The 12,124-nt window shown below is 50.1% G+C and overlaps 1 protein-coding gene across 1 annotated transcript in view; it reads left to right on the top strand.

The window, feature by feature from the left end:
* Window positions 1–12,124, top strand: part of UCHL5 (ubiquitin C-terminal hydrolase L5) — a 223,054-nt gene that overhangs the window by 28,403 nt on the left and 182,527 nt on the right. The window lies entirely within an intron of this gene.

Here is a 12,124-nt window from a genome sequence, read left to right as displayed (position 1 = left end):
GTTATGGTCTGCAGTGACACTCCAATGCCATCATACCTGCACACTGGCTCTCCAAAACCATGCCATCCCTTCACACAAACACTCCTGCACAACTAGCTACGATAACCTCGGCATACACTGCCACTGAAACACCTTTCCACCCTGGCACCGTAACCTTCCAACTCCCACAGTGACATCCGCGCGCTGGCGTCCCCCTGACTACTTTCTACACACAGACAGCCCACTCTGGTACACCAAACAATTGCTTACACAAATAGCACTGACAGCCTCTCAAACACCAACTCCCCACACTTCTACACCATTGCAATAATATTCCTCCCCCAAACAGCACTGACAGCCTTGGTAACACCCTTCTCCCTCACACTCTCCACACACTGAGCCACCAGACGCTGTCACTGCACACCGACACACCCCACCTTCACACCTCTTTCACTGCCGAACCCACACTGACAGGCTCCCCAGATTACCGCACTGTCACCCTGCCACCCGCCAGTACTCCCCTTGCCGGATGACACCCTTACCACGCCTCCCTTCTCTATGAAACACCAATGCTTCTTAACCGACCCCGCCCCCCTACAGACAATGATACCCTGATGCTCATGAGTGGGGCTTTAGGAGCAGTGTTATGGGAGAATAATATAGATTGGTGGGTGGGGGTACTAGGTGAGAAAAAAACATTTTTTTATTTACATTTACATTTTCGAAGACTTTCAAAACAGAGAGGGTGTGTGCGTTTTTGTCTGTGTGTATGCAAAAACTCCTAGTGAAATCCGACAGACACCTCACCCGACTGAAAAGCACCTGTACTTAAACTATTTACCAGAAAATACATCAATTATGGGTTTGTAACACCTCAAACACCCCCCTGAAGCTACGTCTCGGATCCTGATTCTGGAAACAGGCAGGTTCTCAATGACCATCCACAAGCCATCCATCCACCCTGACGCAGCAGAGGCCCAACTCCTGGAGGTACTAATAAGCCACCAGAAAATACTTTGCAGAGTCCATCCAGGACAGACAGTGGTGCAACCCCAGAGGGATGGTTAAGCCACCACTTTATGGAGTCCACCCAGGAGGGGTGGAGGCCCAACTCAGTAGGATGACATCTGGACTGCCTTTTTAGGTCTCGCCTGTCGATGCGCATGCGCATCGAGCTTGCGAGACTATGGGGGCTTATCCACTCTTGAACCAACTTGCAAGGAATCGTGGCGATTCCTTGCAGTGCCCGTGACTTTTAAGCTCAATGCGCATGCGCATTGAGCTTAAAAGCGCGTGCACATCAGTTCCCTTAGCCGCACTCCAGGCCCCCGCTCCGCCCCCTCCCCTGCCCGCCGTGTCGCATTTCTCCTCCCCCCTCCCCTTATCTGCCTTCTCTCCGTCTGTTCCCTCTCCCCGCTCCGCCCCCTCCCCTGCCCGCCGTGTCGCATTTCTCCTCCCCCTCCCCTTATCTGCCTTCTCTCTGTCTGTTCCCTCTGCCCGCTCCGCCCCCTCCCCTGCCCGCCGTGTAGCATTTCTCCTCCCCCCTCCCCTTCTCTCTCTTCCCTCTAGGAGACCCAGTGGGCACATGAGAACCCTGACCTGCCTCGACCCACATGGGCCGCCTCCCACAGGCCAGCACGAAGATTCTTCTCGTGAAACGGTGAGCGAGTTTCTCTTATGCCCCTTTGTCACAATCCCCTGACCTTAAAATGGCCGTTTAACTAGGACAAGTCCAACAAAGGTCTAACTATAAATCCTTAAAACTCTCGCCTGTAGTCAAATTGTTGGCGCCGTGTAGCCGACTCACAAGACCCTCTTCTTTGACTTCTACGAACTGCCTCCCATGCCCGGTCACCACAGGGATTTAGATTGGTAAAGGAGTGAGAGCTATTCTTCCTGCTCCTTAGCGCCTGACCCTAAAATGGCCGCTCAGTCAGGGCAGTTACGATAATTAATCTCCCAAAGGCAGGGCTGCAGCCAACTCGGTGTCCCTCTGCTGCGGGCCCCCGGGAATTCACGACCCGCCTCAACCCTGATTCTGGCGACAAAGGGACCTTAAACAGGTGTTTTTAACCTACTACAGAGCCCCGCAGTACCTGATTTAAAAATGGCCGCCCCATAAACACGGGGAATTATCCGGCTCTAGATCCACCAATAGATCTCTAAGCTGACACCAAGGAAACCGGAAAAGTACACTACAAACCTTCTTTAGCTACACAACGGGCAGACAGTGCCAGTGAGTCCCAACACCTTGATCGCCACCCATTCGCCACGTTCCTGGTGACTCACCCTTCTTTAACACAAACCTGATCCCCTGCATATACGATACCACTCTCCAACCAGATACCGTAGCCCCACTCTGTCATGCCAACTCCTCTGACGAGGCTCTGTCTCGGGGGCATAGGCTTGCGGCATATGTGCTAGCTTGAGGGATAGCTCTGATGTTTACAACATGGTACGCATAGCCATAGAGTGTATCCACAGCTTCTTGGCAGCTGCCCTCTGTACGGAGCCGGGCCTGTGTTCAGCCGTGTCACCAGCTGGTCAATAATCTGTTGTCTGCAGTTTCCAAGCATATCCTGAATTTTGCTGTCTCTAATGTGACCGTGAAAAATCTAGTGAGAGCTCCGCTTTCTCATGAATCCAAGGCATAATCCAACTCTTCTGTGGAGTGTGTTTATTTGTTGATCATCTTTGTCACCCAAGTTATACCATCAGTTGTAGTGATACTCGTGAAGATAAATATTTCAATGTTCCTTACACGCGCTGTTAATTTTAGCATATTTCCTAGCACTTTCTGATCTTAGTGGGCTTTAAGTGTGTATTTCCACTGTCCTACATCCACCACCCCCTCACACCCCCTAACCCTCACCCTCACCACCTCACACAACTTCACTCACCCTCACACACCCTCAAACACCCTCACTCACCCTCACACACCCTCACCCTCACACACCCACTCACCCTCTCACACCTGCTGCACTCTCCTGCTCTCTAGAGATGTGGCCTAACGATCAGAGCTGCCATCTGTCACGTAAATACAAAACATGTTGCATTCAAAATGCTATAGGTGTCACATTCGCGAAAGTTATAACTATTGGCGTTGTAAATGACAAAGCTATCAATTTAGCTATTTGAAAAACCAACAAATAAATAAAATATGTCATTTACAAGAACAATAGCTCCAACTTTTCTAATGCGAGACCTATTGCATTTCCAATGCTTGTTATCTCTAGAACACGGTACTACAACCCTCCAATTCCTCTCACCCGCTGTTAGAAATGGGGTAGCGTGGTGCAGAGCGGGTGGGCCAAACTACAGAGGAAATGTGTAAAGCATCTACGCAGCAAACACAGGGGCGACACACAAGGCACACTACAAAAAGAGTCCACACCAGTTTAGGTGAAAAACAGTATGTGTATTATAGATTCAACACATTCTAATGGAATCACAGGGGCATATAAACTGTGCCAGCCGGCACTAGGTAACAGTTTACATGGGGTCTATTTACAGAGCAGCGCCCAACGGGCCACCGCCAGAACCATCGCTGGTATAGTTTGGATAAATGGAAGGATGAATATTAAAGGTAAAGTCTATCACTAGATATATATAACAGCCAGGGCCTTCTAGCTAGATCATGACCTGGACGACCCTGTTAAAAGTATCAGGCCTCAACATAAAGCATCCTCATTGTCATGAATCATAAACAATAGACCCAGAATAACACGTCAGGTCAGTGTCTCAACAAACTATGCACCATCCTGGAAGGAAAACATTAGGCATATAACAGCAGGCATTAAAACTCTAGCACATTGGCATTAGTATAATCATCTGGCCTTCGGCATACTCGCATGAGGCGTCTCAATCAGTGTTCCCTCTAACCCGCGCGGCTGGGCGCCCGCGCAGCTTTAAGGCACCGAGCGCGCAGTGCCTCTTGTGAAGCGCGCACACGTTCTGGCCGCCGCCCGCTTTCAGAACGCGAGCGGTGAAAAACGGCAATTTACTGGTTGCCTGAGGCCTTACAAATGCCCTCATTCAGTCCACAGCCTCTCTCTATTCAGAAAAGCCACGCATCAATTCCAAAAGCATTACGTGTGCTTTACACGTCATGCTTTTGGACTTGCTGCATTTCTTTTTTAAATAGAGCGCAGCTGGGTGCTGATTGCGGGCCGTTGTGAAAGTATTGCTGTTAAATGCAGCACATGAGAGTGCTGCATTTAACAGCAATACTTTCACAACGGCCCGCAATCAGCACCCAGCTGCGCTCTATTTAAAAAAGAAATGCAGCAAGTCCAAAAGCATGACGTGTAAAGCACACGTAATGCTTTTGGAATTGATGCGTGGCTTTTCTGAATAGAGAGAGGCTGTGGACTGAATGAGGGCATTTGTAAAGTAGGGGGGCACTTGAGGGCAGCAAGGCCCGGTTCACCAGCCTGGAGCATCGGGGAGAGAGGGGCTGAGGACCCCCGGTACCGCAGCTGTGTTGACAGTGGCGGTTGGTGGGGTTTGTGAGAGGGGGGGGCAGGCATGCAGGAAAATAGGAGACATTGATCTCATGCAGGGAAATTAAGGGATGCAAAGTAGCAAGAACAGAGCTAGTGCTCTAGCTTGTACACCTGTCTCATCCAGCCATGCTTCTCTTTTTCCGTGTATCTCACTGTCCCTGCCGCTTTCTTTTGTACCTATTGCTGCTTAGTACCTCTCTGCTGTAACTGGCACCGGTCCCTACCTCTCATTACCCCGTGCCTGTGGCCGTTTACCTCTCCTTTTCTGCTGAAAATCTGAGCAATATACACACTATGCACGGATTGTTCTCGTCCCGAATTTGAATTCAGCTCTGAAAACGAAGTAGCAGGCACGGCCACTTGGCGCTGTGTATTATCTCTGGCTACTTCATTTTCAACACAGTGCCAGGTGTTGCCACGCAGTTGAATGCCCTTTGCAAAAGTTGACAGGCCCGCTTTAAGTTGTTCATTGCTGCATTTGCGTGTTCAACTGGTCCAAACGAAGTGAGACCTTTGCCCAGCCTGGCTGAGAAACAGAAAGGTGAAAGGGGGAACAAAACCCTTTGAGCCGTATGAGTGTTGCGCGCCTGCTCCTAATTTTCTCATTATCCCTCCTCTATACCCCCAGTGCACCTTCTCTGGGCCAAACGCGCTGCTCGAAAATAATAAAATTATATTTTGAATTTAAACCATGTTTATTGGCTTTTCCGTTTCGGTTCTTGTGCTGCTTTCGGACAGAGTGGGAAACCCCGGGAACCACTCTGACCTAGGCAAGGAGATGGTTCCATTGACCCAGCAGGGGAGAGAGACAGGGGTAAGACTGACTGCACCGCCTCACTGGTTTCAGTCCACGCCCGGGCTCAGCACCACTCAGCACACTACAATGGACCACATCGAGGACACAACTCTGATTGGGAAACGGTAACCGCAGGCAGTGGGACGCATAATCACACACACATACACAACATACAAAATTCAGTGAATAAGAAATGTATTCAATTTCACACACGCATACACACAAACACATCCATTCACGACAACACTCTCCACCAAACATTCATGCATACACGCACGCACGCACGCACAAAACACTTTAAAAGAAAAGAAAAACACACACACACTCTTACCTTGCTGCCGGCTCCGGTCCGCGCCACCTCTGGGATCTGCTCTGCTCCCCTCACGTCACGTCACAGGCTCACAGCCCCTCTAGGCCAATCCTGGCGCCAGTTGGGGCACAGGCCTTCTCGCCCGCAGCACGCCCATTAGGAGGCCGAAGGGCTCCTAATGGGCATGCGCAACCAAGCAAAAACACAAATGCGCATGAGTGGACACGGTGCGAAAATTCGCCCTCCGTCCCCACTCATGCGCACTTGTGGTGCTGCATGTCCCCTGGCCTGGTGACGTCTGACAAAGGACGGCAGACCGCCCACCCCCTTCATGGCAGTCTGGCGTCATGCAGACAGTTGAGTCCTTCTTCTCCGAGCCCTCGGCGTCTTTGAACTGATTCACTTCAAAGACGGGCTGAGCGGGGAGGGGGGCAACGCCCCAACGCCCATAATGGACGGACCGCCACTGTGTGTTGAGGAGATGCATGGAGCAGTAACGCTACAGCCCCCACACACATAAACACACCCTACGGCTGGACGGGCTCCAGCTGCAGCCCAAACCCCCTTCTGACCACTCACACCCTTCCAAACTCGGGGACACAGGAGCAGCCTCGTCACACAACTGGAACACGCAGGAACAACCCCGCCCTACGGTGCCACCCGTCGTCACACCTGGGAACTGTTTGGATTGACACGCAAAACAAAGTGAAACAAGGCATGATGTGTAGGAATCTGCAGCCTGCCATCAGACGTCGGCGAGCATCCAGTACGGTTACAACAAGCGTATAAATATGAAAGCCCACACATGAGACTTCCAGGAGTTTGCAGAGAAGGACAACCATTGCACAAGATCTAGGATGACTCCTGTCTAAATCTCCAAACAGGTCCAGCAATACATCGAACAACATGTGTACAGGACAGGTGATGCCAGGCCTTTCCTCGCACTTTGGAACGTGGCGCTTCAGCAACCATGAAGAAGTTAAAGAGACTTCTAGGCAGTACCAATTTACAAACCTACCGTACAGACAGGAGTGCAACATTTTAATCTATGCTAGATGAACACTTCTGAGTTCCCATGCTACCATTTTGTTTGCTGGAGGCTTTTCTCCAAAAGGGGATTGGGCATTGGGGAAGGCAAAATAACTCAGTTTTCTGCTGCAGCACACAAGCACCAAGCACGTTTTCACATCATGACCAGCCCAAAGCGGTCCCAGACTGATAGAGCAGTTGCAAGTGTTGCACAGGCTATTGGTGCAGATGTATCTTCCAAAGCCCGCTCCGATGATTTTTATGAGACGTTTCAGGTCACAGAATGGCACTTTTAGAGTCTTCAGCAATGTCTCCTGTTGGGCCGCCATGTAGTGAAAGTTCCCATCATATTTTTGCCACTCCCGGTGTTCCTAAGAAGGGAGTTCGGGCCAGGATTGCTGACTGGCCACCTCGAAATAAGTAAATGCAAGCCTTAAGGCAGTCATTTGCAGAAATTTCTTTGTCATCCCCATGAAGGCTAAGAATCGTTCTGCCGTTAGACATGTTACCAAATTACATTGGCAGAGAAGCTGTCCTTTCAAATTGAATTACTATCGGCAGTTTCCCTTTATGTGAAACATTTTATTTGTACTGTATTGTTTTCTCTTGAAAAGTATTTCATCTCTTGGTATCAGAGTACTTAAGGAACATGTTTTATATTTATTTGTAAAAGACAGTATATCCCATTAACAAATTCTAGAGGCAAAGCTCATCATACTCAAAGATAGCGGTATTTGTCATACTCTAAGTAATTCTAGTAATTATTTTGAAAGAAGATGCAGCAGTTATTATCAAAAATGTAACAAAAGTAGTCCAGGGTGAAACTTTATTGAGACCAGCCAAAATGTCTGAAGTTTTTTCATCCAACATTGTGCAACATTTACTAAGGTTTTCAAAATGTTATATTATTCAAGTTTAGGTAAGTTATGCATGCAGGGAGAAATCACTTGCGCTGTGCTCGCTGGTCTCTCACATAATTTTTTTATGCTAGTAAGCCCTCGAGTGAAAAAGTAATGAGAGATACTTAGGAGTATATTTATGAAGGGGTTTTGGGTCTTGTTTGCACCACTCAACATGGAGAAAAGAAATGCAGCAAGTTTTTATATAGTGCGAACTCAACCGAAAAAGTATTGAAGCGCTTTACATGATTTATTATTATATATTTTTTTGTCTGCATGGGGAGATTAATTTATTTGCCAAGAATCACAGGATTTTAGGCTGACCTGAGACTAAAAACCCATCTCCAAAATCGACAGCTCAAGCATTAAGCCACAACCCCAACCACAAGAGCGGAAGCATTTTCATTGATATATACAACTTGATTAAAAAAACAACTATTGATAAAGCCAATTGTCTTGGCCAGGGCTCGAGACGGGGTACCACGTGGGTGGACGGCATCCCCCCACTTATTTTGCCGGGAGCTCGATAACTGGAGCAAATGGAGCCACACATTCACTCTTTGGCCTCTCTGGGGTGAGATCGGAGCCCATTCAGAACGCTGCTCACGCGCTGGCTTCTCTGATGCAATTGCATCCAAGGGGTGAGTGAGCGGAGGCAATGACAGAAGCAGCAAAATATCAGTAGGGTGGCACACTATATGATGCACTCATTTTTAGCTTAATTGCTTTGAAGCCACACCCTTAATTGCATTGGTTACGCCCCTTTGAAAGATCCCCGAGTATTTTCATCCCACTCAAAGCCCTGGTCTACAAGCGCGGTCAGGTTCTTGGCGCACATAGCCTTGGCTGCAGCGCACAGAGACCTTACTCTGCCGCACACAGAGGAAAATAATTAGAGGGAACATTGGTCTCAATATGAAAAAAAAACCCATTATACAGCAACCTAAGAGCATAGAGACATCCTTGGATCGGAACATCTACAGCAGGCATCATTGTGCCCAGATTGGAGTAGAACGACCCATTAGGCATAACCCGCAAGCATCGGGGCCTTACAATAGGCACAAGAACAACTCCATACATCTGGGTATCAACCTCAGGCCTATATCCAGTCAGCTGTTGGCAACCTGAGAGGAGGTATCCCTGTGGGCATAAACAACATTGGTAGTACACTTTATGCGAATGCACCTGGGCATGGGAGCATAAAAGCACATGCTGCACAGAACCATCAGTGTAGGTTTTCTCTTTGGGGTGGGAACACATTACATGACCAATGTGGGGCATCTCAATACGCTTGAGTACAGGAAATCAGTCGTACCTCCGTGGCATCCAGAACGTCAGCAGGAATGCCTTACACCCCCTTCAGTCCCCTGGCCAATACGACGAACTGGCAGAGCCTCCGCTGGGACTCTAGTCCACAAGAAGTGCCCTGGCGCAGCTGCCACAACCTGCGGTGCAGCTGAGTTCGGTAAATCGGGCAAGGATGCACGGGTCCTGTGAACCCCCCATTCCCCCCACCCCCCCACCCCCTTCCTGGGGGCTCAGAAGTCAAAAATGCCCCTTCGGTGCAGCTGCCCACTGCCAGGCGGGGCAGCTGTCCAGGAAACCACTGCAGAACTTCTGGTGCCCCTCCCGGCATCCGTGATGCTCCCAAGGGCCCCCACTCACCCGGCTCCTCTCGCGCGGCACCGGTCTCTCCCCGCCTGGGCCATCTCCTCTCCAGCCTTCACCTCCTCCGGGGTCTCAAGTACTTCAATGCGGGGGGGGGGGGCAGGCACGGACAAGGTGCCTTCGAGGCCCGCCCTCTGTACTCTCCAGGCAGCCGCTGGCACTGCGGGACTCGCCCTTCCCCTCGGGAGCCCCGCCTACTCTCCACAGCACCTCTTCTCCGGCGGTAGGCTCCCGCCCTCCGCTCTGCCCTCACCTCACGCGGCTTCACCCGGGTCCCCTCCTGAGACCCGGGACTTCGATAGGAGGCCCACGCGGCGCTCTGGGACTCCCAGGCCAACAGTGGTGATCTTGGGCAATTCCTCTTCTTCTTGGGGCTCTCCTCGGCTCACGGAGAGGCCCCTCCTACTTTTGTCCGGGCGAGGTCCTGAGTTCTTCCGTGTCGCCGTGGGCATCACGGCGGCCCTGCTCGTCTCTGCAACACGGGTTGAGGCGGTAGGCTCCCGCCTTCAATTGAAAACACTTGATGGGTGGGCACCCGCTACTACAATATGCATAAAGCGGGGTAGGCACCAGCTATAATTTTCAGACAGCAGAGCGTCCTCACACGGGGTAGGCTCCCGCTAATTTTAGGATAAGACCCACGTGGCGGCAATCACGCGGGGTAGGCTCCCGCTGTGAAAAAGAGTACACAGGTCTCCCTGGCTACATGCTCCTCCCCACCCTTGGGTCATTAAGAATAGCGCTGAACAGGCGCTAGGCAGCCCCACCAGCTTCAGGGGCGAAAGCCAGGGCTCTTCTTCTCCTGGGCAAACAGTACCTAGCGCCACCCTTGCCAAGCGCTTGATATCAGGCAGGATACAGTCACTTAAAGTGTAGCGCCCGCCAGACTTGGCGTTCCCCTTACGCAGGGCATGCAGTCAGGGTCCCATGAGGCGCTAGGGTGCAGGCAGGGAGTACAGGCCAGACCAATATAGTGCTCCTTTCTTCTTCAGGTGCTGGGTAGCAGAGCAGCAGGCACTACTGGGCAAGGTCAGCAGTCAGTGGGCACTCTTCAGGACAGGGCTGTAGGTCCTAGGAACCATCCTCCTCTGTAACGTGGCACTCCTCCTGTGACAGCAGCCTTTACTCCGGCAGTGGGGCTCTCACTAGCCCTGTGGACAGCAGAGGGGTTGCAGTTGGGCACAGGGGCCAGCACACAGGCCCATGTCGCGGTACCTCCTGGCAGTAGGTCCCCTCATGTTCAAGTCCACGCTCTGTCTGAGCACATGGTGGCGCAGCCCCCCTATTTATACGCCCCTCACCCCACCTACCAGACAGTGCCAGAAGCTTCTAGAAGCATCTGGGGAAACTGGTCCTGACTGGCTATGGGGAGGTGCAAAGCACCCTGGGTGCCAGGTTTCCCTCCAAAAGCTGGGGTTGCTGGGGAAACAACAACTAGACTGCTAACCCACCTCAGTCAGGCGGCACAACACACAGCCATGGCACCCATTTTAAAAGCGACATTTTACCAAGGTGCATTCTTATATTGGGGAATTACAGGTGTGTACACCATTGCATCACATTTGACATTGGTATTTCAGATTCTCAAACATGACGTCGCTTCCCACAAAAGCAAAAAAATTCAGGGGAAAAAGGGCCAAGTCCAACACCCGCCCTTTCAATTCCCTCTCGTGCACTCTCCTCTCTTACCTCCCTTTACTCTCCTGCTCCCTCCCTTTCTGCCAATCAGAGGGCTTTGACCTACTGTTGGCTTTTCCTGTATTTTTATGAAAGACCCCTCCATCCATAAGGCTCCTCCATCATACCCTCCCTATGTCGTACTTTGCCATTTCTCTTATCCCACCATGAGCCCTTCGAAGTGATCTTAGGTGAAATAAAGCACTTTATAAATACCCAGCATAGCAAATGAAACCCTCAGCTGACATGAGTTTTGGAGATTAGGGACCTATAGCAAAATACACGTGTGAGTCCTGCCAACTGCAACATGCCAGTCACATAGCCTGCTACGTTCATGTGAGGGATGGATGTTTTTAACCCTTCTCTACGAATCATTGCACTCTCGCCCAGGGCAGCGTCTGTGCCACGCTTTCACTTGAATAGCGAACGCGTCCCTTTTGTTAGACGTTCTGCGTCTAAAGAAAGGTCTATGGCAGCTATTAAAGTAAAAGCGTGCCACTGGGCACTTTTCCAAAAAATGTATTTACAATGCAATGGATTGCTCATTTGCAGGAGTTTAAGCTATTGTAATTTACAGTGCCAATAGCTCAAACTCTCATAAATGCGAGACCTATTGGATTGCAAATGCTTGTTATACATTGGTGTTGTGTTTCTTTTGTGTTTTGTGGCTTTATTTCAATGTTAGGTACTGTTAAATGCTTTGCACTAAGTTGTTTTGATCAAGCCTTGCTGCACGTTGGATCGGCAAGTAGCACATATACCATATATGGGATCCTATTTGCCTGCTCCGTTATTCTTGAGCCTTGTGTTTTTTATCACCCCTCAGGGCCACCTCACCCTTCGGGCGAGAAACTGCACAATATACATTTTCTCCCATTGTACTTTATGAAACATTGTGCTGTTTTCCAATTGTTTTGTGCAGCAATGGACTGTTTTTTTTTTAACACAAATGTTCAATGCCAATTCCTGTACATCTCTATGAAACCCTTGAGACCTGATCCGTGCTGTAGAAAACCCGTTTATATAAATAAAAGGCCATAAAACCTTGATTGTTGAATACTTTTGTGCATCATTTCATCCGTTTGACGAATCGGTTAGTCGAGGCAAGAATACCTGACATGAGGGGTGCTTGACATGCATTTTTAAAATGCCATGTGGCGCGCACACATCCCTTAGGGCATGTGTGTGCACCACATGTGCACACTTAGCTGTTTTGGGGGAGCATCAGGTGGGCCTTACGCCCCCTAGCACCCTTGAAATT

The sequence above is a fragment of the Lissotriton vulgaris genome, chromosome 1_1, assembly GCF_964263255.1.
Source record: "Lissotriton vulgaris chromosome 1_1, aLisVul1.2, whole genome shotgun sequence".
Classification (NCBI taxonomy): Eukaryota; Metazoa; Chordata; class Amphibia; order Caudata; family Salamandridae; genus Lissotriton; species Lissotriton vulgaris.
This window is presented reverse-complemented; position numbering and strand designations above follow the sequence as displayed.